This window comes from Leptonychotes weddellii, chromosome 7, assembly GCF_054177405.1.
Source record: "Leptonychotes weddellii isolate Sample4059 chromosome 7, ASM5417740v2, whole genome shotgun sequence".
Classification (NCBI taxonomy): Eukaryota; Metazoa; Chordata; class Mammalia; order Carnivora; family Phocidae; genus Leptonychotes; species Leptonychotes weddellii.
The window spans coordinates 37,938,796-37,963,157 of record NC_138375.1 but is presented as its reverse complement, the minus strand read 5'-3'; the positions used below and the strand labels follow the sequence as shown (position 1 = coordinate 37,963,157).

The 24,362-nt window shown below is 55.4% G+C and overlaps 1 long non-coding RNA gene across 1 annotated transcript; it reads right to left on the bottom strand.

The window, feature by feature from the left end:
• Nucleotides 1–1,507: 1,507 nt before the first annotated feature.
• LOC115943425 (uncharacterized) lies at nt 1,508–23,101 on the bottom strand. Its single transcript, XR_014146943.1, has 3 exons — nt 22,893–23,101; nt 6,970–8,479; nt 1,508–4,759 (listed from the first exon to the last, which is right to left on the bottom strand). It is a non-coding gene; the product is annotated as an uncharacterized LOC115943425 (long non-coding RNA).
• Between the last annotated feature and the right edge of the window lie 1,261 nt (nt 23,102–24,362).

Here is a 24,362-nt window from a genome sequence, read left to right as displayed (position 1 = left end):
TCCCAGCACTGACCTTCTGCAAGGGAAGGCAGGATCTCATACGTGTGTGTGTGATGGAGTCTGTCCTCACAACGCGGGAGTCCTCTGTTGTCTCGTTGGCTGCTGTAGCCCCAGCGCCAGATGCACGTGTGTGGTGGCCCAGTGAAGGCCCGCAGAGTCGCACAGAGGTGAATAAAGAGGTTCCTCCTTCTGTCGGGTGGTTGCTGTTACTCCTGCCCACCCCAGCACCCGGCCACCTCAGTGACAGTGAGGGACCCTGTCAGGAAGGCCCAGCTTAGCTGGCGATAAGTTCCCCAGGGTGTGCTGTGGGAGTTTTAGAAGGAACCACCGCAAGGACAAGGCCAGTGAGCTTCTGACTGGGTCCTGTTTCAAAAGTGAACAGACTGGGGGCGGGGGTGTGTCGTAGGGATGAGTGGAGTGGAGTGCACAACGACAGGGGCTCGCCCTCGGCCTGCCTCTCCCACCCCCTCCCTGTGGCTCCCAAGTGGCCACAGGGACGTCCGGCTCCTCAGGAGGGCAGGCATGCAGGCGCTCCTCCCAGCCTGTGCTGGGGGGCAAAGGAGAGATGTGGGGAGGCTTTGTGCATCTGGGAATTGTCAGGTAAGTGGTTTTTTGTCAGGTGGTTGGATTTGTTTTCCCTCAAAATTTAGCAGAGCTTGGAGGATCATGCTAAAGGGGAAGCGATTGTATTTAGAATGACCCCAAGTGTTGGCCATGGTGTCCATGGTACAGCTGAAGTCCAGAGTTCACTCTGAACCCTAACACCTATGTGAGGTGTGATTTCCTATTTGACCTGGTCGGTCACACCTTTGGGACGGAAGGGGAGAGGTCACCGTGTGGCTAGGCTCCTCGGCTTGCGCCTTGGTCCCACCCCAATGGATCTTACCTCGTAGGACTCTTCCTACCCTAACCCGCCGTAGCCGAGTGTTCCTAGACGTGGCATGGAAGCTTCCTGGGGCTTCTGACTGCCCCGATGTGGGTCCTGATTGGTATCTATGCTGGCCCCTGGAAATGGTTGGCAAAGTGAAAGCATTTGGGGATTATCTCAGCTGGGGTTTTGTTCTGGGCTGAATTGTGTCCTCCCCCACCCAATTCATGTTGAAATCCTAACCCCCAGTAACTCAGAATGTGGTTGTATTTGGAGAGAGAGTCTTTACAGAGGTAATTAAGGTTACATGAGGTTATTGGTGGTCCCTAATGCAATATGACTGGCTCACAAGAAGAGGACATTAGGACACAGACACACACACCAAGCGAGGACACAGTGAGAACACAGCCATCGACAAGCCAGAGAGAGAGGCCTCAGAAGAAAGCAACCTTGCTGACACCTTGATTTGAGACTTCCGGCCTCCAGAACTGTGAGAAAATACAATTCTCTTGTTAAGCCCCCCAGTCTGTCGTACTTTGCTATGACAGTCCAGACAAACTAAAACAGGCTGTCAGATTCTTCTTTGCCTTCTCCTTCTCTCCCTTCCCCCATGTTCCCAGGAAAAAACAGGACACAAGGCACGGATCCAGCACTTTATTAGAATCACAGGGCACAGGATGGACCACTTGAGTCTCACCAAAGGATTGTTTTACCCTCTCCCCCAGGGGAAGCCCCGGGCAGACTGCCCGCCAACCGGTAGGCCAGTCCATGGGAGGGAGGGCGCAAGGGCAGGTTAAAAGCATAAATACAGACTTGATGTGATCCCAGCTTATTATTAGGTGGGTGATCTTGCAAGTCTCTTAACCTCTCTGAGCCTTGGCTTCCTCGTCTGTGAAATAGGGTAAAGGACAGAACCTACCTCACTGGGTTGTAGTAAGGACTGAATGAGACAATGCCTGGGAAGTGATTAGCGGAATGCCTGGCAAATTGTAAACAGTCAATGAATGGACACTATTATAATTATAATAATAATAATAATTATTATTATTATTTATCAGGAGCAAGTCAGCTATCTCCGTGGTCAGGCCAGCTCCACTCTATATAGGAGGAGGAGGGGATCTCATCCTTCGTGAAGGTCCTCAATATGGTCTGCTAGGAAGACAGCCGGAGCCCCATGTGAGAGCCATCTGGTCCCTGGGAGTATGGGGATGAGATCCACGGGTGAGGATTCTAGGGTCATGGCACCTACCGTCCCTACCATCTCCATGAAAAGCACTAGGAAGAGTTTGCAAGAAGTTTTAGTCCAGCAGCAGGACCACCTCAGGTCTGGGGCATTCCCTGTGTCTATTCAGACAGTCTTCTTCTTCTTCTTCTTCTTTTTTTTTTTTTTTTGTAGTTTTTGCTTTTGGCTAAGGAATTGCCATAGGCCATTGAACTTGGAATCAATTCTGGCTCTGCCTTTGGCTGCCTGGGTGACCTTGGGCTGGTCACTTCACCTCTCAGCCTCACCAACCACACTGAGAGCTTTGAGGACGAAGCCAGGCTATAGAAGTAGGACTAAACTCTTAGTGATGGAGGCACCATAGGTAATGAGATGATGGGCGGGCTAACTCGTTCCCTGGCGCAAAGTGATCGGGGCAAAAGGAATGTCCGAATGTGTGTTGTGTGTGTCAGAGAAGCCCCAGGGCTCCTGGAAGGAAGGAGAGGCAGGTGTCACCACAAGAGGGCGCTCTGAGCTTTTTTTTGTCTCCTGGGCTTTGATGGAAAAAATTTTCATTTTTCTGTGGTTGCATTGCAAATCGAACTAAGACTTATGGTTTTTAGTTTATCTAACTGATTTAATAAACTACTAAAATAAACTCATGTGCGTTTATTAGTTTATCAGTAATGTAGATACCATATCTTGGCCCCCATCACAGGGCATGCTGGGAAGTGGGGTGAGGGGCTGGGGTGGGGACCGGAAGAAGCACATACTTTATGGTGACCTGGTTCAACCACTCCTCAGCTGAGTGCCTGGACAAATTTCCCAAGAGTACAGCCGTGGTGAGGTTCCCACATCCAGTCTCATAGGAATGTTACGAAATGGACAAAATGGAAAGAAAAAGCAGCTTAAAGGTCAAGAACACCGTGTGCAAGCCCTCTTACCTCCAGCGCACGGCCTCCTACTTGAGCCTCATCCCGAGCTTGAGCTGAGGTCCCACGGGGACAGCTCTGGGTGGGGGGCAGGTGAGTCCAGCTGCTAAACCATGACCTCAAGAACAGTATTTCCAGGAATCCCCATCTTAGCATCTAAGGGATTCCTGGGAAAACTGGACCGTGAGGACAAGGTGAGAGAGGGGCCTTCAGCACCAAGGCCCTGCCACATCCCTAAGGACTGGCGAGAGTCTTCTTCTGCGTCCAGTCCCAACTGCAGGAGTCAGTGTGGACGCCACGGATCGCGGGACTGGCTGATTGCTCCAGCAGGAGCAGTGACTGGAACTTCAAGTGCCCTGGAAAGTACCTTTCCTGTAGTCGAAGGCCGTGTTGTTGACCAGAAACCATCTGGTGGCATCCCAGCCCCCTTCCCCCCATGACTGCTGGGGGCTGTGTGTTCTTGAGTCTCCGGCCAGAGGGAGGGTTTGAGTCTAAACCCTGGGCAGATCCGGTTCGCAAAGTCTGTGGCAACTTTCTCCCTGGGGATCTCCAGCAAGCCCCTTAGCCTCAGCTTTCCTCAACTGTCAAATGGGAGAGGAGAGGACCTCCTGGATCAGGTGTGACAGATACAGTTTGGGAGGAGGGATAGGAGTAAGGCAGTCCATGGGATCAGTGGAAACTCTCTAGGTCTGTCTGTGAAAAGCGACCCAAGATGAAAGGAGAAGACCAGATTTGTTTAGTATATTCTCCTCCTGCTCCCCCACCCCCCAGTTCTAAAATCGCATGCACTGGACTGGGTAAGAACACGAACCTGAAAGCAGACAGATTAGGCTACAACCCTGGCTGACACAATCATTGCATGGCCGTGGGTGAATTGCTTAACTGAGCCTCAGTCTTCTCATCTGTAAAATGGGTCAATAACACTGGCCACCGTCCAAGCTTGTCGGGAGGTTAAATAAGACTGTGCTTAGCCCGGTGATTCTCTGCTATTCCTTGCTTGTCGGAAGCCTCTGAGACAGGCTGGACACGTGTGTAAAGCCTGGACTGGCTCAGGCAATAGCCTGGAGCCAAGGTTAGGCACCCAAAGAATGAGGAGCCTGACTCAAAGCTCAGGACTTTTGGCTTCAGGGATGCAAGGGTTTTTAGGAATTGTCCAATCCACAAATTGGGTTTCAGCTGACAAATGGGTTTCAGCTCTGAATCGTTAACAGTAGCTATCCAGGACTTGGTGGTGAGAAGGATTTCAAATGGGTTTCAGCTCTGAATCGTTAACAGTAGCTATTCAGGACTTGGTGGTGAGAAGGATTCTGAAGGTGCATCTGAACTCTTCAAGAAAGGATGCCCTGACTGATGAGCAGGGTCCACCACGGGCTCAGAAAGAGAAAGCAGAGGCAGGGTGTTGGGCACTGGCCACCACCGAATGCCCCAGCACCTCTGTTACAGATGGACCGGCTGGGGTGCACGGAGGGGTCGGGATTTGGCCAAGTACCGGGAAGCCGATCGTGGCACGGGTAGGACTTGAGTCCGGAAACTTCCTCGGCCGACCGCACGGACGCTGGAAGCGCTCCCATCCTTCCCAGCGTCCCCAAGCACCGCCACCACTTACCATGTCCAGGCTGGTGGCTGCAGACCAACTTCTCCCTTCCCGAGCTACAGTGCTTCATCTCAGACTCCCAACTGACCAGAGATGCAGCACTGCACCTCAGGCCGGGAGACAGGGTGCGGCTTGGGGCCAGGAGCTGCTGTCGGGGTTCCGCCCTAGGCAGGGGAGGGGGCGTCAGCGGGGCCGCAGTCCACTGCACAGCCCGCCCCGCACCCCAGACTGCTGTAACTGCCCCCGCCCCACTGTGTCTCCCTCCTGTACTCAGCTTGGCTTCCCAGCCCTCTGGGACCAACCCTCCACCTCCCTTTTCTTTCCTTCTGCTAAAAGCCAGCTTTATGGGGATGTAATCCCCCCCTCACTTGAAGTGTACAATGAAATGGTTTTTAGTACATTCACGGAGCTGTGCAAGCGCTGCCACGATCAATTTTAGAACACTTCGGGGCGCCTGGGTGGCTCAGATGGTTAAGCGTCTGCCTTCGGCTCAGGTCGTGATCCCAGGGTCCTGGGATCGAGCCCCACGTTGGGCTCCCTGCTCAGGGGGAAGCCTGCTTCTCCCTCTCCCACTCCCCCTGCTTGCATTCCCTCTCTCGCTGTGTCTCTCTCTGTCAAATAAATAAATAAAATCTTTAAAAAAAAAAAACAAAAAAACAAATGGATGCAATGCCTTTTTCTAGATGAGGAAACTGGAATTGCAAGAAGTGAAGTAACAGGGGCGCCTGGGTGGCTCAGTTGGTTAAGCGTCTGCCTTCGGCTCAGGTCGTGATCCCAGGGTCCTGGATCAAGTCCCGCATCGGGCTCCCTGCTAGGCGGGGAGCCTGCTTCTCCCTCTGCCTCTGCCTCTCTCTCTCTCTCTCTGACTCTCATGAATAAATAAATAAAACATTAAAAAAAAAAATTTTAGAACACTTCATCACCCCAGCAAGAGACCTCTTATCATTCAGCCCCTCCCATCTCCCATCCGCCCTGGCTCTGGACAGACTGCTTTCTGTCTCGAGAGCAGCCTACTCTAGACATTCCAATAAATGGACTCACCTTATATGGCGACCCCATGCCCCACCTTTACGCTCCGTAACCTCGAGCCAAACAGCACATTCATGGTACTTGATAGTTTACACCATCAAACACGAGCCTTGGCCTCCTACCTGGTCTCCCTGCTTCCAATCCCCCTGCCCCCCAACTTCTCACCCATCCTTCCCAACCCATCCTTCCAGAGTGATTTTTCAAATGTAAATGTGGTCGTATCTCTTCCATGCATAAGATCCTGAAAGTGCTCGCCTTCCTTCCAGCTCATTTCTGAAACCCTCACCAAAGACCACGAGGCCTCTTCCTCTTCTTCTGTGCCCTCCACCTCTGGGCTCCCAGGAGCTGTGTTGCTCCTCCTTGACGCCCCCTGCTGGTCTCCTCTTAGTGGGCTTAAGAGTCTACTCAAAAGGCCACCTCTTCTGGGAAGCCCTCCTCGACTTCCTCAGACATCAGGACACCCCGGTCCACGTCTTCACGCATGCTGTGCCCTCTTTCTAATCCTGCGCCCCACCTGTGGGCTGCGTGGCCTACCCATGAGGGAAGGGACACGGCTGGCTGTGCTCACCCCTGAAAGCAGCTTCTGGCCGTGTAGACGCTCAATAAGCGTTGCTTGAATGGCTGAATTACTTTCCTCAAACTCATTCTCTCCAGTGTCAGAACTATCTGCATCAGGGTCTGACTGGGCTAGTATGCGGTTCCCTGGGGATAGCGCCCACATTTGTTAATTTGGGGGTGTCCTTGGGCCTTGCTGAGGTCTTTGGACTTGCTGATGGGCCCCAGGGAATGCCACTGGCTGGATGACTGAATGGCCCACGTCGATAATCCATTTTCCTCTGGAGACCTGGCTTGGGTGGGAACCTCTCTGAGTGAGCAGGCAGAGCTCCCTCTGTTCCTCCTGCCCCCCCCCCCAAGTTCTCAGGGTACCCTTGGAGGACCTTCCCGCTTTGCCAGATTACTGTGGTGGCTGTGATAATGGATGACAGATACCTTCAGAGATCTCTGAAGGCCTAAGGGGGATGGGTAGGCTTTCCTTAGGGCTGGAAGAAAGCAAAAACAAAGCCAAACAAAACCAAAAACAAAACCCAAACAAACAAACACAAAAAACCCACCTCCTTGGAAAAAAAAAAAAAAAGCATCTCTTACGCCTCTCCCAGAAATCCGAAATCTGGCCTTGATCCAAAGAGTGTCTCTCTCTCAGGTCTGCCACTTGGGGCAGGTCAGTCCCCGTGGCCTCCTGAGTGGGACAGCCCCTTCCTGAGGTATTCCCAGCCAAAGAAATGCCTTTCTCTAATGTGGAATTCTCCTGTAGGAACTGTTCCATTTTCGCTCCGTTTCTTCTTACCTTCATCCCCTCGCGATGGGCAGTGTTACGGGTGTTCACGGACAGTACAAATGTACAAACGTGCGAATGACTCATCTTAAATGTACAGATGCTGTGACTGGTTGCAGAGAGGGGAAAAATATGAAAGGGGGTATCTGAGCGGCCGCGGTTCGGGAAGTGGCGCCCCGTGGCCGTTAGCCTTCAGCACGGCTGGTGAGGCTGCTGGGCCAATGTCCTCACCGCCCCGTGGAGGGCCAGGATGGAGGGGGGATGCTCCCACCGGCACCACCGGCTGAAGCAGGGGAGTCGCGGGCTATTTCCAGCACAGCCCACCCAGCTCCGAATATTGCTGCGAAGATGGTGCCTCTCCTGGGTGTGGAGGCGGGAAGGAGATGGGAGGCAGCCCCACGTTCCTGTGGGAGAAACTCTGACGCAGGGACAGGGGCTTGATGAGCAGCCTTTGACCAGGGGAATCTATTTGCCTCCCTCTCCTCTGGCTATAGGCTGTGTCGTTCTGTTCCCTTGTATCTAGAAAAAACTCTGCTGCTGCTGACTGTCATAAGAACAGTTGTTTATTGACTGTTTTAATCGTGCTAACGCCCTTGTGTCCCCAAGGCCCTGTGGGAAGGGAATTTTCCAAGGCCATGGAGTTAGGAGCTGAGCTGGGTTCCTAACTCAGAACAGCCAGCCCCGGCGCCCTCATTTTAAACTCTATGCTGAATGTCTCCTTCCCCAGTCACTTCACCAATCCTTTGGGTTTGGTACAGGGTCTAACCATTTTACCTGAACATTCAGCAAACCTAGGGCGTCTTCTACCTGCTAAGGGGAGGTGGGACTGAACCTGACTGCGTCCTTGCCCTGGAGGGGCGCAATCAGACTGAGATGGAAGGAAAATGTCCCTGGCAAGGTGAATAGTGGGCAGACCCAAGTGGCACAAGAGAGAGCCTGAGAAAGGACTGCCAAGGTCTTAGAGGACAAAGAGGTTCCTGTCCCAGGGGGAAGCTGGGAGGGCTTCCTGGAGGAGGTGCTGGTGGGCTGGGAGGAGGGGCAGAGATGCCGGAAGGGTGTCCTCTTGGCTCTCTTAGCCCTGGGAACTCTTCCCTTGAGTCTTTCTTACTTGCCCAGCAGGCAGACAGTGCTGGCCCTGACGCCTGGTCTCCTTCAAAGGAGAAGGGGTTTGGTAGCCTTCCTATTCTACTTGCTCCATGAGAGGCTCCTTCTTACTCTTGTTCCCCAGTCGGTAGACAGGGGGCCACTTGGGAGACCCGAGTTCTATCACCAACTGGTGTGATCACTTCTCCCAGGCACTTCCCCTCTTTGTGGCTCCATTTCCCTTCTGTCAAAGGAGACGGTTGAACAGTGGCCTTGGACTCTTATAGGGCAGATTCTTACCTGGTGCTGGCTGGTGGCAGTCTGGGGGGTGGCTCCCAGAGAATGGGCCAATTTCCCCTCCCTGCTCCCCACTGTCCTCAGGAAATATTGCTGAGCCCAGCCGGGGGGAAGCTCTGTCTTCCTGGGAAGCTCCGGGAGGCTGGGAAGGAGAAAATAAACAGCGGCTGTCTGGGTTTTCTCGCCAGGCCTGAGTGAGGAGGCCTCCTTGGCTCCTTCCCTTATATGGCCAGGCTGCTCTGGGCTGGGAGCCCGTCACCGCGCTCCCCCACCCTCCACCACCACTGAGGGCTGGGGGCCACTGCTGGTCACCTGGGACTCTGGTGCTGCGGAGGCCAGGGCTAGGGCTGAAGGTGGAGGGTGGGCCCCAGAACATGTCCCCAGAGTGGTCTATATAGGCTGGCCGCCTGTCATGGCCTCTGGGCTACTTGGGCTGGAGCCAGTGCGGAGGATTTATACTGGGAGGAGGGGTGGGGGAGTGGGGTCTCAACCTGGTCCCAACTTTATCCCCAACTCACTGTGTGACCTTGGCCAAGCCCTTTCCCTCTTCTGCCTCTGTTTCTTTCCATGTCAAATGGGGGTTTGGCAAAATACTCATTAATCTTCACAGTCAGCGCCACAAAGGGCGAGCTTTTGTACCTCTATTTCACAGAAGGGAAACCAGGCTTGGAGAGGCTAGCTGGACCACCACAGCTAGGTAGGGAGCAAGGCAGGGTTTGAACTTGGGGCCGACTTCAGGGTCTGCGTTCTGATGGGCTGACTGCTAAGGCTACTCTCAGTGATGATATTCAGCCAATCACATGTGCCATACGGAAAAGGCATCTCTGGCCCTGCTCCCCTGGAAGACTAGGGGGGCCCCAGTGCCCAGGGCCCAAGCCCAAGAGGCAGCTGCTCTGTTCAGGTGCCCCCAGCACCCCACACAGGGCTGGAGCAGACTCGGGGCTCAGGAAAGGGAAGTTCTGGAATCACTCGTAGTCACATCTGTGCAATGGGCATCATCTCCCAACTCCCAGGCCCACTCTGAGGATTGAGCAAAACAATGGGTGAGAAAGCACAGAGATGTCACTTTTATAACTGGCATTGTCTCTCTGTTCCTAAGCTCCTTTTCCCGGTGAAGTGCCTGCCTGTGTCTCGTCCCCAGGCCATTGTCTCCCAAGCCGAGCAGTTCTCACTTGCCCAGCTGTGGGACGGAGGGATGAGGGTGGATCCGCTCGGGGCCCGGGCTCTGGGCCCTGGCGGCAGCGATCGATCGTGGGAGAGGCTGCGGGAGGGGAGGCGGGGGTGGGTTGCTGGGAACGGCTCAGAAACGAGCCTTGCACAAGCAGCGACATCCTGTGTGCTCTTGAGCTGGCCCATCCATCATCCTGGCATCCTCTCAGACCCCGGCCCTCTTCCTGAGGCCCCGGGGCAGGTCTCCGGGGCTGGCAGCTCTGCAGGCCTGCTCAGTGTCGGGGCTGGACAGTGTGTGTGTGTGTGTTGGGGGGAGTGAGGGGCCTGCAGCCCTCCTAATCCAATTTGTTTAGACCCAGGCTCTGAGGCTCATTGGCCCGCGAGCGAGGGCGGGTGTGCACGCTGCGCTGGAGCACATGTTGGCTCGCACGTGTGGGCCATGCAGCGGTGAGCAGGTGTGCTGTATTATGTAAGCCAGGCCTGGGCCTCGTCACCTGTCCTGGACTGTCAGCTTCTTGCCAGAGCCCTGCGTCCTCCTCCCACCATCAGATCCTCGTCTGCTCTTTCCATCCTCATGAGATCTGGTGCCAGAACCCCGTGCCGCAACTGACTGTCCGGGAGAGGGAGTTCCTTCATTTCCCTGTGCCTCAGTTTCTCTACTTGTCTTATGGAACCCCGTACCTCACCCTGCCTGCTCCATGTGAAGGGGACTGGAATTGGCAAGTGTAGAAGCAAGTGATGGGTAGGGGAAAAAAAAACCAACCAAACTGCTATGGTTTCTTGAGCCCCACTGTGTGCCCAGCGCTGCACCCCCACCCCCCGGCCCCAGCCTGAGCTCCCAGACCCTTCCTAAGCCCCGGGAGCTGTTTCTATAATCACCAGGCTCACCAACCCCAAGTCCACCTGTTCCTAGAGCCCGACCCTGTCTACTCCTTCCCAGGGAAGATTGCTGTCATTCTCCACGTGTCCCCCAAATCTGTTATTCTCTGTTATTCACACAGGCTTTGCCTTGCTGGCTTGTAGGGAGCCTGGGGTGGGGTGGATTTTTGCCTCCCGGTTGGTTTTCTCTTCTGTGACCCCAATTCTTTTCACCTACAACCCACACCTCACCGCCCTGAATTGCCTGCACCCCTTCCATCAGCAGGGGCCTTCCTTCAACTGTTCCCACTCCCAAGACCTGGTTTCTCGGTCATTCTGAGGGTTGGGATGGCGAATGTGTCCTGAGGCGCGGGGCTCCTGCCTGAGCCTCGAGCGGCACGGGTGGGGCTGTGGGGGGTTGTGGGCGCCAGGTGGGGGCGGGAGGCACAGTTCTGTTCTCAGGGCCCCTGCTGCCTGTCCTCCTCCCTGTCCTCAGGAGGGCCCTCTCTGGGGGGCTTGTTCCTCCCATGTCAGGGTTGTAGGAGGGGCTTCCACGGCCAGTGCCCTTGCCTGCAAGAAACAAAGATACCGCCTCTCAGAAGGATGCTGGAGTGCCCTGTGGCCAGAGCCCTGGCCTCTGGGGGGGTCCTGATTGGGTTTCCGGGCTCCAGGGGCCTGAGGATGGGCCTGGCCTCCTGCTGGGTCCTCAGAAGCCTCAGGCTGAAACTGCTGGGATCTTCCAGGCCCCAAAGAGCCTGCTCCTCGGGCCCTAGGCAGCCACTGCGCCCACTTTGCCTGCCTGGCTTTCAAAGGGAGTCTTCTGAGTAGCAAGAAGCTCCGAGAGCAGGAGGGGCCGTTTTGCCTTCCCAGCACACTAAGGCCCCATCGCGAGAAAGAATGGGTCTGGAAGGAAGTTTTCCAGAGGCCCCTCTGACGAATGGCTCCACCTCCTGCCTCACACATCAGAAAGGAGCCGATTAGGGGCAGGTCAAAACTTGGGGTTAACACGGTGGCCAAGGCCGAAGGGACAGCCCCTGGGGCCACCTGTGACCGCTTCCAGCCGTACAAGGCTTTCACCCCGCAAAGGCTTCCTTCCGTAACTGCAGGTACGCTCCCAACCACCGCCAGAGGTAGGACCAACCTCCCCGCTTAACCGAGCTTCCAAGCGGCTCTGCAACGTGCCCGGGGCCCATCATCTGCGAGCAAGAACCAGAGACAAGCTTGACCCCAGGGCTGCTCACGCTCCATCCAGCTGTCTCCTGAGCCTGAGCGGTGGCCTGCTGGATGACCCCAAAACAAAGCTCACATCGTTCCGGTCATTGCAAAAGCCACGGTGCCCTCTGCTGGCCTTGCTCCTTTCCAGGGGACACGAGGGCCTGGGAATGGGTCACATCTGTGAGCTAGATGGCACCACAGTGGGAGAGGGCTGAGGTCGGGCTCCGTGCAGACACATGGCCGCAGTCGGTTCTGTCTGGAGAGGCCTCCCTGCCCTCAGCTCCCCTTCCTTGGGTCCCTCATGCGTGTGCATGTCCTACAGCCTGTGCTCTCCTTGGGCTCTAGGGTCCTGGGGTTTCCAACATAAATTTGCAAAGAACAGAACGGACAGGCTCCGGAGGCAGGCAGATCTGCACTGAATCTCGCCCCCAGCTCTTTCTAGCTATGTGATCGAGAGCTGGTGGCTTCACCTCTCTGAACGTGGTCCCCGACCTCAGGCTTGTCTGTGAAGGTCAGATGAAGTCGATGTCAAGTGCAAGCTCAGTTGGTGGCACGTAGTGAGCCCACGTAAGTGGCTGCGATTTCCATTAGGAGCCCAGGGCTGGACCCACAGCGAGGCATAGGCATGGGAGAAAGGGAAGCAGGAAGGATGAGGGCAAAGGTCCAGAGAGGCATCCAGAGAAGATGTGGAAGCTGGAGTGGGAGCTACCGTGTGGGGCCCCGTTCCATGGCCCGTCTGTTATGCGGCTACTCTGGGCCTCTGTTCCCAGGACGCCCTCTCACCCCTTTGACACCCCAGCTGAGTTCACTAGCCTCACACGCTCCCTTCTTCCTCCCCAGGGAAGGCGGCTGCTGAGGACTTTTGAGCCAGCCCTGGGAACGCAGTTTAAGGCTGAATGGAGAGTGATGGAGAAAAACAGGAGGACAGGGAGAGGAAAGGGGCCCCCACCTGCCCGGCCCAGAAGACCAGGACGGTTTCGAGGTGCTCAGGCTCCGGGAGGGGGTGCAGAGGATCCCCATGCCTCTCCTACACCCTGACCTTCCAGTGAGAACACAGAGAGGGACACGCAGTGACAGTGACAATAGCCACCACGTAGGGTGACTTACACTGGGACATGCTGTAATCATAACAATAGCTTTCAATGTGCTTCACACTTACCAGGTACTTTCCTGTACAGAGGCTTTCTCCCAATCACTTAGGAGCTAGCTACCTTTGTCATTCCCATTTTACAGATGAAGAAACTGAGGCTCCCAGAGGTTACAGCGCTCTCCCTCAAGGTCACGTGACTAGTGAGTGTCAGGTTCAGGACTGGCATCAGGCAGCCTGACATGCATTTCCACGGCTTCCCGTATGAGACTGGACTATTCCTGCTACCATTTTTACAGAGTGACAACCTGAGTCAGTGTCTCATGGCATTTTGTCAGGCCTGTGTTCGTTTTTATGGAAAGGGGGTTGTGAGCAGAGAAAGCATTTTTCAGCGTAGGTGGAAGCGTGTGGGCCCTGGCAAGGCTGCGTGTCTCCAGAAGCTAGGAGACTTCTTATTTTGGTTGTTATTGTGCCTCTTGTCCACGGTATTTCTCCCTTGCATGCTGTCTGTTTAAAAAACACACAAAGAAACATGATAAAGGGAATAGTTCTCCCTTCTGTCCTGTCCATTTTGCAAAGAACTGGGACCTCCAGGGTCCTAGTGTGCTGAGACTGAGTGATGCTTTTTGGATAATACAAATGCTGGTTTCTTCTGGAATGTGTTGGATGGAAAGAGCAGCAGGTTAGACAGCAGGTCACCTGTGGCCAGGCTGTGGGACTGTGGACAAGTGCCTTCCCCTCTCTGGGCCTCACTGTGATGTGGTGGGGAGGGGTCTGGGCTCCACGGCTAGATAGATAGGGGGGATGGCTCGACCCCAAGCCCTCCTTCGGTGTTAGTGTCAGTGTGAAGGAAGATCTGCAGGGATGTCCATGGAATGAGAGAGGAGGGGCATCAAGGGTTGAGGCTGGAAGGCTTCCAGCTGCCTCTCACTCCTTCTCCCCCTATCCCACCCTACTGCTCAGCTCAGAGCAGGCCCCAGGGACCTGGACCCAGGTGATTTTTCTGCAGCAGGACTCAAAGTCTCAGGACATTAGCGCTGGAGGCACTCTAGTCGTGCACCCATTGCTCAGATAGGGAAACTGAGGCGCAGAGAGGAGAAGCAACCAGCTCAAAGTGATGCAGTCAGAGGCCCAGCTGGGACTGACCATTTCTACTCACTGAGGGATCCTAATCAGTTAGATCTTAACAAAGAGGCCCTGGGAGGAAGGCGGGAGAGAGGGGTCCTTTAAGTTCCTTTGGCTTTGAAGATGGAATAATCATGACTTCCTTTTCTAAATATCTTTTGGCCCTTCCTAGAACCAGATGGCGGATGTTTGGAATTTATGTTGTAAATAGTGTTTAAGAAGGGGATGGGGGTGCAGATGTGTTACTTTCTCCATCCTCCCAAAGCCAGATCTGAAGGAGGGAGTTGGGGGGAGGGGAGCTGGCTCTGAGATTGGGGAGAAGAATCTCAGGGAGGAGAAACAAAGGAGGAGAGATTGGCCGATAGTGAGGGCAAGAGGGAGAGAGTCAGGGAGGGGAAGAAAGTGAGGGAAGAGGGGTGAGGGGTGAGAAGGGGGGAAAGAGGGAGAGGAGGTGGACGAGGGAAATGGAGAAGGGGCTCCCCGGCTGTAGACTAAGACAAACTCCATCTTGAGTTCAGGAGCAAACCCTTGAGCTTTCTAAAAATAGCTCAGCCTTTCCCCCAGCGGGGCTGGCAGCAGGGACGGGAGAGAGGCACGCTTGCCCTTTTATGGTAAGAAAAATTCAGATCCTCAGAGGGGGAGCTGGGCCAGAGCCTGTAGTTCTGGACGAAGCCCAGCCCTGGGGTCTGGAGTGGGACAGTCTGGGTGGGGGTTGTGACTTGGTGGGATGTCCTGGCCTGGGTAGCTCCATCCTCTGTGAAGCAAGGGCTGAGGTGACCACACTAGAAAGCTCTGGGGTCCTGGTGGAGCCCTAGTGATGGGGGTGGAAGGGCTTATAGAGACATCTGGTCCACCCCATCTCCCTGTTTTTAGAAGAAACTGTATCCCAGAGAAGGGAAGAGACTGTAGGTTCCCTGTGTGGACATTTGAGGTGTCGAGGTAAATAGGTCCCAGGCTCACATGAGGATGGCTTCCCTGCTCATTATTCTAAAGGGTAATGTGGTTAGTGGACAGAGCACTGGCCCGGTCATCAGGAGACCCAAGACCCACTTCCCTGTTGGCACATGGTTTGCTGTGTGACCTTGAGCGATCTGCTGAACCTCTCTGGTCTCAGATCCTCTCACTGGGGTAATCTTAAGGGCCTTCTTAGCTTTTTGCCTCTCTGGGAATTCCAAGGCTAGATGGCAGAGCTCGGGCGTAGAATATGCTGCCCCCAGGCAGAGGGGAATCTGCAGGCTGCTATTTTCTTCCTGTGCCTGACCTACTTCCTGCGCTAAAGCAAAAGCTCAGATGGACCAGGACAGAGAGAGACGAGGCCTCATGGGAGACTGAGGCAGATCATGGATGGATCCTCTGACGGTTTAATCTGGTAGGGCCAGCCCCTCACTGGACACACCGAGACTAGAAAAGGCCTCATGCTCAGGGTCATGCTCAAAGTTATGTGGAGGGTTGGGGCAGAGCCGAGAATAGAACCAAGGGCTTCCCCTCCCAGCCTTGGGCTCTTTCCTCTGCAGGAGGCCTCCCATCTGCAGCAGCCAACAATTTGGGGGATTCTCTCTGGCCAGGAAAAGGGCCTTCCTGGGCAGAGCAGCCAGAACTCAAAAGACACCATCATCTTTTGGCTCCTTTTTGGAGATAGTTACGTCCTCGTGGGACACCTGCCTCTCCTCTGACCCCTTCCCTTGGCTTTGAGGACCATCCCTCTGAAGAGAGGCAGGGAAGAGGCAGAGAAGGATGCACAGGGCTGGGCAGCCACTCTGGCCGTGTGATCTTGGGCAAGTCCCTCCCTGCCGGTGGCCTCAAGGTTTTGCCTCTGTAACACGAGGAGGGGGCCTGATGCTCTTGAAGGTCCCTTTTAGCTCTAACAGGATTATGACACGATGAGTTTAAAATTCAACACTGGGAATTATTACTAAGCATCTGCCAGGATCACCAGGGTGAATAAGATGGATCTAGCAGTGCTTCATAGCTTTATGGTCCACTGAGGTGGGGACCCGGTGCCCAAGGTTCTGGGGGGCCCCAATCCTGAGATCTTTTATCTATTCTGGGAACCCGGGCTGATTCTCTGACCCCAGCTTGAACCCATAGCTCACGGAGCTCTGGTCTTGAGTGTCCAGGCATGCCTCGTGCTCACCGACCAGGACACTGGCCAGGCCTGGCTATCCCCTTGACTCTGCCCCTCCCTCTCCTCTTTCCCACATGGCCGTCTACCTTCCCATCTGCCCACACCCCATCTCTCCCCACTCATTCTTTCTGTGACTCAGCCCAAAGAGGAGGCTTGCTTTCCTCGTCCAGCCTTCTGCAACACCCCCACCCACTGCTGGGGGAGAGGAGGGACACGAAAGGAAGGGGGACAAAAATAAAGCATCTTGTTCTAAATCGGAAGCTTCCCTGTGACCCTCCTGGAATTTCCATGTAGACTCTCTGGGGCGTGTGAACAGAGCTCCCAGGGACCCTGGCCCCCTCTGCCTCTTTCCTGCCGGGGTGGAAGGCCATCGGCTGAGTGTTCCCCGGGGACCCAGTCTTATAACCAGGCTCCAGGTCTCCCTGGTCAGTCCTGGCACTCCCTGGGAAGGGCAAAAAGCAGCAGTGGGGTGAAAGGAAATGGGAGGGAGGAGGGTCCCTCGAGAGCCCTTGTGAAGTCAGGGCAGAACTGATGTCATGCCTAGCTGGGAATTTGACATCTAGGAGGCAGGGGAGCTCAGTCCCAGAGGCTTGTCCCAAGGCAGCTAGGGCTGTGACGTGAAGACCCAGGCTAGTGGTGGGAAAGGCCATAAGGCCCATACTCCTTTAATGGTTGATTTCTCTCCACAGTGTCTGTGCTAAGCTTGCATACCTCTGGCGATGGGGAGCTCACTGCTTCCCAATCACCTTATCTTTCTTTGGACAGACTATTGGAGACTCCTTCCTAATATCTCACTGACATCGGCCTCTCTGGGGCTGCATGCCCCGTCCTTTAGGGCTACAAGGAACAAGTTCCTGTTCCCTAGAAAACTCTTCTGAGGTTTACAGATGGTGACTACCGCCCTTGGCCTTCCTACCCGTCCTGACCTCACCCTGAGGTCTCCTGTCCCATGATTTGACATCTCAGAGTCACCAGTGCCCAAATCCCCAGGTCTGTTCCCTGCACTGGGGCTTTTGGCCTGGTGGTGTGGGGCAAGGAGACAAACAGGCTAGGTAAAGAAAGGGACTCCCTCCCAGAGATGGGTACCAACAAGGACTTCTAGCACTCTATGCGGCTTTGGTTGCAGGCTGTTCAGTCCACTCCACGGCCAAACCTTCCCCACTTTGCCAGCCTCAAGTCTCACCGAGCTGCTAGACCTACCCTCTCTTCCAGCCAAACTGGCTTGTTTGTTGTTCTGAAAGTGTCCTTCCCGTCCTGTTTCCATACCTTCGTACACAGAACTCTGCACCTGGAAAGCCTTCTGCTTTCTTCTCTGTCTATCCAAAGCATGCCCCTGCAGCTCTGACCACCTCTGCCCCAGATTTTCTCTCCCTGAGAGCCTGGGGAGCTGCCATCATGACCCGAGCTATCTCCCTTCCCATCCCAAATCATGGACCATCACAGCCCGAAGGGCCCACAGGGACAGAGGAACTTACCCGAGTGTGTTGGCTACAGAGCTGGGGTCAGAGTCTTAGCCTGAGTCTTTCCCTTTCTCCCCATCTTGTTCCAGCTTATCTCAGCAGACACCCTTGGACTCAATGGGATTGTCGGGTCACATGCTCGAGGTCTGGCACTCTCCAGGTAGACTGGTTAGTGGCTCTCGAGCCTGGTAGACCACCTAGGGGGGGTGCCATGGCCACTACAGATGCCACCCTGAGATGGCAGCCTCCCTCCGGAGGGAGGCTGCCATCTCAGCATCCCTGTTTGCCTGAATGAGGAGGAGGAGGAGGATGGTATGGGGTGGAAGCTAGTGGCAGCTGAGCGGGGTCCCTGTTAAGCTCACAGGGTCCAGTGTATTTCCCACTTTGGGGCTTTTCCATCTCCCTTGGAGCATGGCTTGGGGGCAGAGGAGGGCCATTCAGGAGGGGACCTGGGCTTGTGGCCGTTATGGGCACTTGACGAGGAGCCGGGGTGAGGCTGTTTCTTCCAGCCTTGGTCTAGCTCCCTGTTCTCCTCAAATCTCTGATGGGCTGTGCTGGGTCGGGGGCACCCGGGACTGATGGGGCCCCCAAGGGTACTCAGCCCACACTAAGGGGTGCTCGTTGGCAAGAAGGATTGTTTGGTTGAGGTTTGCACTTTTGAGCAAGTGTGCGGAGGGAGAGCTCTGTCTGTCCCCTTACTTAATCGAGAAGGAGGCACGGGCTTCCACTGGTCCCCTTTCCAAATGCTGAGAGTTGGTCCTATTAGACCAGCTGGAACCAGAACCAGCTCTTGCCCCCAGACTCACTGGGGCAATGCTGGAGAGTAGCGCATGGGTTCTGGGGTCAGCCAGACCTGGGTTTGAGCTCTAGCTTGGCCTACAAGCTCTGTGACTTTGGGCATGTGACTAAATCTCTCTGAACGTCTGGGTCCCCAGAGAGGGGATGGTACCTACCTCAGAGAGTGCTGGGCAAAGGGCCCGGCCCTTGGGAAGCCGTGGTATATGGCAACTGCTATTTTTGAAGGGACAAGGGCCACTTATGCCCCTGGGGAAAAGAAGAGTTGGAGCCCACTACGGCGCCTCCTTCCTTCCCGAAGAAGCTGCCTTTAGTAGAGCAGTCCCCCTGCTTCTCCGCAGTTCCAGTTACTCGTGGTCAACTGCCGTCCAGAAGCAGATGACCCACCTTCTGAATTAGCCTAACGCCATTAGTTATCGTTAATCTCTTACTGTGACGCATGTACAAGTTAAACCTTATCATCGGTTTGCAAGGATAGGGAAAAACATAGTACACGTAGGGCTCAGCACTACCTGCAGTTTCAGGCGTCCACTGGGGGTCTCAGAACGTGTCCTCTGTGGCTGGGGGGGACCCCTGTTACCACAGGTTAGCAGTTAGTTGTTGTCGAGCACTTCCTGTGCGCCAGTCACCATTCTGAGGGTCTCAGGAGTCTTAACCTGTTCAATCCAGACAACTCAATACCCTGACGAGACAGGAATTCTTAGCATGTCCGATGTCACAGGTGCTACGAGGAACATCTGGAACTCAAACCCAGGCGGCCAGACTGCCACTTGGCACTTTAACCACCAGCCTCTTGCTCGGGGAAGCCCTCTGGCCCGCCTCCCCGGTCCCCTCTTCATCTGGGCACAGGGTTTCACCCCACCTCTGAAAGCCCCCTGGCTCAGGAGTTGGCCTCGGTTTCCTCATCTGAGCACAAAGGGACCTGGATGAGCTGGTCCCCATGGGCCATGAGAATGGGTGACTGGTGCTGTGCATGAAGGTGTGTTGTGAACTGGACACAGGGTTTCTGGTGGAGAAGCATGGCTGCCAACAAGCCTCTTTTGCAAGCGGGGAGGGGGCCGGCTCTGTGGGCTCTTGCATGCGTGGTGAAGCCCCGTGGGGCCTGTCTAGACAGGCCGTCAGGAGATGGCAGCCACCATGGGCTCTTTCCCCCGAATTCCTGCAGATGATCTGGCAGGCGGCCTCTGCTTGGAGCATATTGCCTACTGCCGGGCTGGGGGGCAGGCCACGTGGGGAGGGCCTGCTCCTGCCCCAGCGCCTTCCGGATGCTCTGCAACTTGGTGCATGCAGGGCACATTTCTAGATACCCATGTGGACAGTGGTGAACAGCATTTTTGTTTTTTCCTTTCATTCTTTTTTTTTTTTTTTTTTTAAAGATCTAGGCCCAACGTGGGGCTTGAACTCACGACCCTGAGATCAAGCATTGCATGCTCTCCTGACTGGGCCAGCCAGGTGCCCTCCTGTCATTCTTTATTATACAAATTTGATAGAGAAAATAAAATGTGTTAACATATATACTTCAAGAAATCTGACAATTTTAAGTGTGGTCAAGGAGGGGGATGTTCATATGCCGCTGGGAGGAGTGTAACTTGGTTCAACCACTTTGGAAAATAAAATGGCGCTCTCCTGTAAAGTTGACAGGCATGTACCCCAGAACCCAGCAATCTCTCTCTCTAGGTATCGATTCCAGAGAAACTCTGGCTCCTGGGCACCGGGAGACATGGACAAAAATAGTCATAATAACAACAGTCAGAAAAAACCTTTATCACAGTTTTTTGCACGACCCCATGGCCCTGAGCCCTGGGGACCGTTCACTTGGAAAGTTGCCGTTGAGGCAGGGCCCAGGCGTAGCCCAGCAGGGAGGACCTCAGAGACCTCTCCTTAGCTCCTTGAGGGAATCAGATACAGCCCCGAGGGTCTGTGGCACACTGGGCCTGGAGCTTTCTATTCCTCAGGGCTATGTGTACCAGCAATTCCCCACAACTGGCCAGTCTGGGTAAGGGCTGATTTTGCTCAAAGAGCTGCAGGGTGGTTCTTAGGCACCAGCAACAAGCAAGGCCTTTTCCTTCGTGGGACAGCCCCGGGGCTGGAGGGAAAGCAGTGGCCGTGAAGCTAACTGGAACACTTGGATGCAAGTTCTGGCGAGGTCACCCCCTTAGCCTCGTCTCCTCTCTGAAGTGGGGTTCCTCATCACTGCCCTCAGAGGGGTCGTGGTGGGCAGGCTAAGAGCAAACATTTTGGAGTTGCAGACTGGGTTCACATCCCCTCTGCCACTTTCTAGTCATGTGACCTTGGGTAAGCTCCAGTGGTTTACTTCTCTATAAATTAGGGATAAGGGAGCGATGCTGAGTCCTGCCTCTCGGTAATCCTAGGAGGACCAAATGATACCACAAGCCATTCAGCCTGGTACCTGGCTCCCAGGAAATCCTCCATGTACATTCATGAGGTACTTTGGAGGGTCTGCAGGAAGTTCTGGGGTGGAGTGGCCGAGGGGCAGGGCAGGGGATGGGAGAGCCCTGGGGAGAGAGCAGCTGGGGCAGGTGGCACAAGACAGTGTGACCTTAGGCAAAGCCACTTCACCTCTACACCTCAGTTCCCTCATCTGTACCATGGGAATCATGATTACATCTACGTCACAGGGTTGTTGTGATGATTAAGTGAATGCATTCTCGTAAAGGCCTTCGGGAATGCCCAGAAAGTAACAATCGCGAGAGAATTCTCCTACCCACACCACCACCATGGAGCGCAGGGCTGAGCAGAGCAGCTGCCTCGGTCCCCACCCTGTCATCAGCTCTCTGTGAGACCTAGAGCAGCGCTCTCTCATGGTGGATCCAGTTGTTTCAGCTGTGTCTGCGAGGGTCCCTGCAGACAGCCTGCTTGACAGCCCAACATTCTCAAAACTCCACGTGTGTCGGAATTCTCCTGGGAGCTGGAAATGCAGATTTCTGGGGCCCCACCCAGGACTCCCTGTCAGCGGATGAGTATACAGCGGCTCAGACCTCACCCTGAGGGACACATTGCCCACACAATGTGCTGTAAATGCAGGAGAGGAGACCTCACCTAGCCTTTTAGGCATCTCAAGCTGATCCCTCTTCTGTACCCCTTCATCTCTGACCTTTGAACTGAGGCCTCCTGCCCCTTTTCAGACCCTGTTCTCCCTTTAGCAACTCTGAGCACTCTCTGTCTGGGTCTCATTCCTACTTCTCTCTAGACATAGCTAAGGTCATCTCGCCCCTCAAGAGGAGGAGGCTCTGGTGGTAACGTAACACCAGCCCCACTGACCCTGATCTTGTGGGCCTATGTCCCTCACTCTCCATGATAACCAAGCAGTGTTAGAACCAAGACCAGACCCATTTTGTAGAGGAGGAAGCTGAGGCTCAGGGATGGCAAGTGACTTGCCCAAGGTCACTTGTCCGATATGTAAACAAGCCAGAATTGGACCCAGGCAGTTGGATTCCAGAGTTTCCTTTTGGACCATTATGGCCTCAGGCCTTATGTGACCAGAGTGGGGCAGGTGAGGGTGTTGAGTGGGCTAGTGCTGGAGGATTGTGTCCGCTCTGGGCCGAGATGTGGCCAGAGCATGTTCGTAGGAGCCATGTTGTCTACACGCCTTCCAGTGCTGATCCCTAGCCTCTACCCCTACACAGCCTGGCTTCCCATGTCTCCTGCCTTCCTCTGAGGCCCCCACCACGCCGTGTCACCCCTCCTGAAACCCTCTGCTCTCCGTTCTAGCTTCATCCCACTCTGAGGCCCTGCACCTCCTGATCCAGAGATCAGCCCTTTCCCCACCAGAGGCTGCAGCGGTGGGGGTTCGGGGGCAGGCTCATCCTGAGGCCTTAGGCCTGTGGGCTGGTCCTCCCCTGGCCGAGCCTGTAGTCAGAGACCATTTAGCTCCTTTCTGTCACTTGAGGCTCAGCCTCTGAGAGCTTCCATGGGCTTCAGGCATCTGCTTGGGCTCTGAGCCTCTGGTCAAAGGGCAGACTCAGCTCAGGGACTCCAGGGGAAACTTCCCGACGCCGGCTGTCTTTCAGGCTCCAATAGGGCTCAAGAAGCTACATCCTACATGGAGACCACACTGTCCAATGGTTTCATGGTCCAGATGGCCCAGAGAGGGCAGGGTGCCTGCCCAAGGCCACAGGGCCAGGCAGGGCTGGAGCCGAGCTGGGGCTGGAGCGCACGTCCCCCTCCCCTGGCCAGCACCCTGGCCTGCCTGCCTCTCTGCCTGTCTCCTGGAGCCTGAGTGGACATAGCTTTCCTCCAGCTTTGCTTCTTAAAACCCTTATTTGAAAACAGTTTTCCTTGCCAGGAGCCCCAGGCTCTCAGAGCTGTGAAATCAAACCTCACAGAACAAGGAAGAAGCAGTGTCTCCGGAGGAGCCAGGGAGACAGACGGGCCCAGACTTGGGCATGGCAGTGAGGCTGGGGCCGGCGGCCGGCAGGACATTACCACCCGCCGCTCCCTCTGCTCCCAGCGCCATTTAACCACAGCCACCAGGAGTCCTCCCGGCCTAGAGGACCGCAGGGCAGGGCAGGACGGGCACTTAGAGATCATCCAGTCCAGCCCCTGTGCAGATGGGGAAACTGAGGCCCGGAAAGGTGGAAGCACAGAGCAGGTCAGCAAGAGAGCAAGGACCAGACCCCTGGATATAGCGTCTCCCTGGGAAGGATGCCCCAGATGCCCCCCCCCATTCGCAGACTCCGTGTCTGCCACTGGTTCTTACCTCTCCCAGGGTCTGGTCCAGGTGTGGTTCCTTGCAGCCTGGAGACGGGGCTCAGCCCATTTAGGGGATTGTTGGGGGTGTCATTGCTTCTCAACTAACTTGACCGGGCCTCTGCCACCCCTCATTGCCACGGGGCATTTTTAAATGGCTGGCACGGGGCCCCCCTCCCCTTAGCCCCTTGCCCGCTGCTCCTTGGCCACAGAGGCCCCTCTGCCTTTTACCTTATATGAGCTGAAGAGGCGAGCCCGGTGTTGGGGTGAGGCGGTGCGGAGTCCTCCCGGGGCCCCCCATTGGCCCGAGCGCCCGCCACGTGACTGCCTCGCCTTGACCTGCCCCCGGTGCCGAATGTTGCTTTTACCCCCTAAGGAAGGAGTGGTTGACAATTTTCATATTTCTTCTAAATTTGGAGATTTCAGACAATGCTGGGAGGCTTGGCTCCAGCTGCCAGAGGCCCATGTGGAAGTCATTAAGCCCGAGAAGGGGGGCCGGGGGAGAGAGGGAGGCAGGGAGAGGAGGAGGAGGAGGAGGAAGGGGGACGGAGTTCTGAGGGTTGCCAGTTGTCAGCCTGGGAACATGAGCAAACTCCCTGGGAGTTTGCTGTGTGTGAGAATTTCCTTCCTCTTTCCCGACCTAGTGTCCCAGGACTGGAGAGGGAGTTCTGAGATTTTTCTGGGAACCCCTGGTGGGGAAGACACTAGTCCTGGCTCCTGAGGTCCAGTGGTCTGGTGGGAATGGCAGGGGATGGGAGACCATGAAAAATTCAATTCCCTCTCCAGAAAGCTGGGACCTTGATAGGCCAACCCCATCATTGTGCAAAGAAGGTCCAGGGCCCCAGAGGGGAAGGGCCTGTCCGGCCACATACGAGGCCGTGATGGCGTAGGAGCTTGGAACCAGGCTCTCCCTGCTGGGGCTCTTTCCCCACTGTCCCAATGGTGAGAAATGCCCATCTCTCGCCCTACGCCCCCTTCCTCATTATGCTTCCCATAGATTCCTTCGCATTTTTCATGCCCGGGACTTTGCGCTTGCAAGTTCTCTCTGCCAAAAGTGCCCTCTCCCCAGAGTTTTCCATAGCTGGCTCCTTCTCCAGCATCTGGTCTCAGCTTAAAAGTGACGTCTGGGAGAGGCTTTGCCTGGCCACTGCATTCCCCTCTACCACTCCCCTTGCTGGTTGCCTTGCATGGTGCTGATTTTATACGTTTCTTGGTTTAGTTGCTCATTGTCTAGCATTTCCAGGAGAGTGTGACCCCCCACCCCCACCCCCGGACAGGGTCTATGTCCCCAGGCCTCCCACAGTGCCCTCGAAGAACGGCGAGAAAGCGGTCTTCCGCGGGGCGGCCTCCATCATAGCATGGGAATAGCCTCTTTGAGGCCCACGGAGGCCTCCTGCTGGCGGCTGGCCGTGCCCTGTGTCAAGCACGGCTACCTCGTCCTTGCCTTTGTTGCTCAGAGCTTCCCATCTGTGGCCAGGCT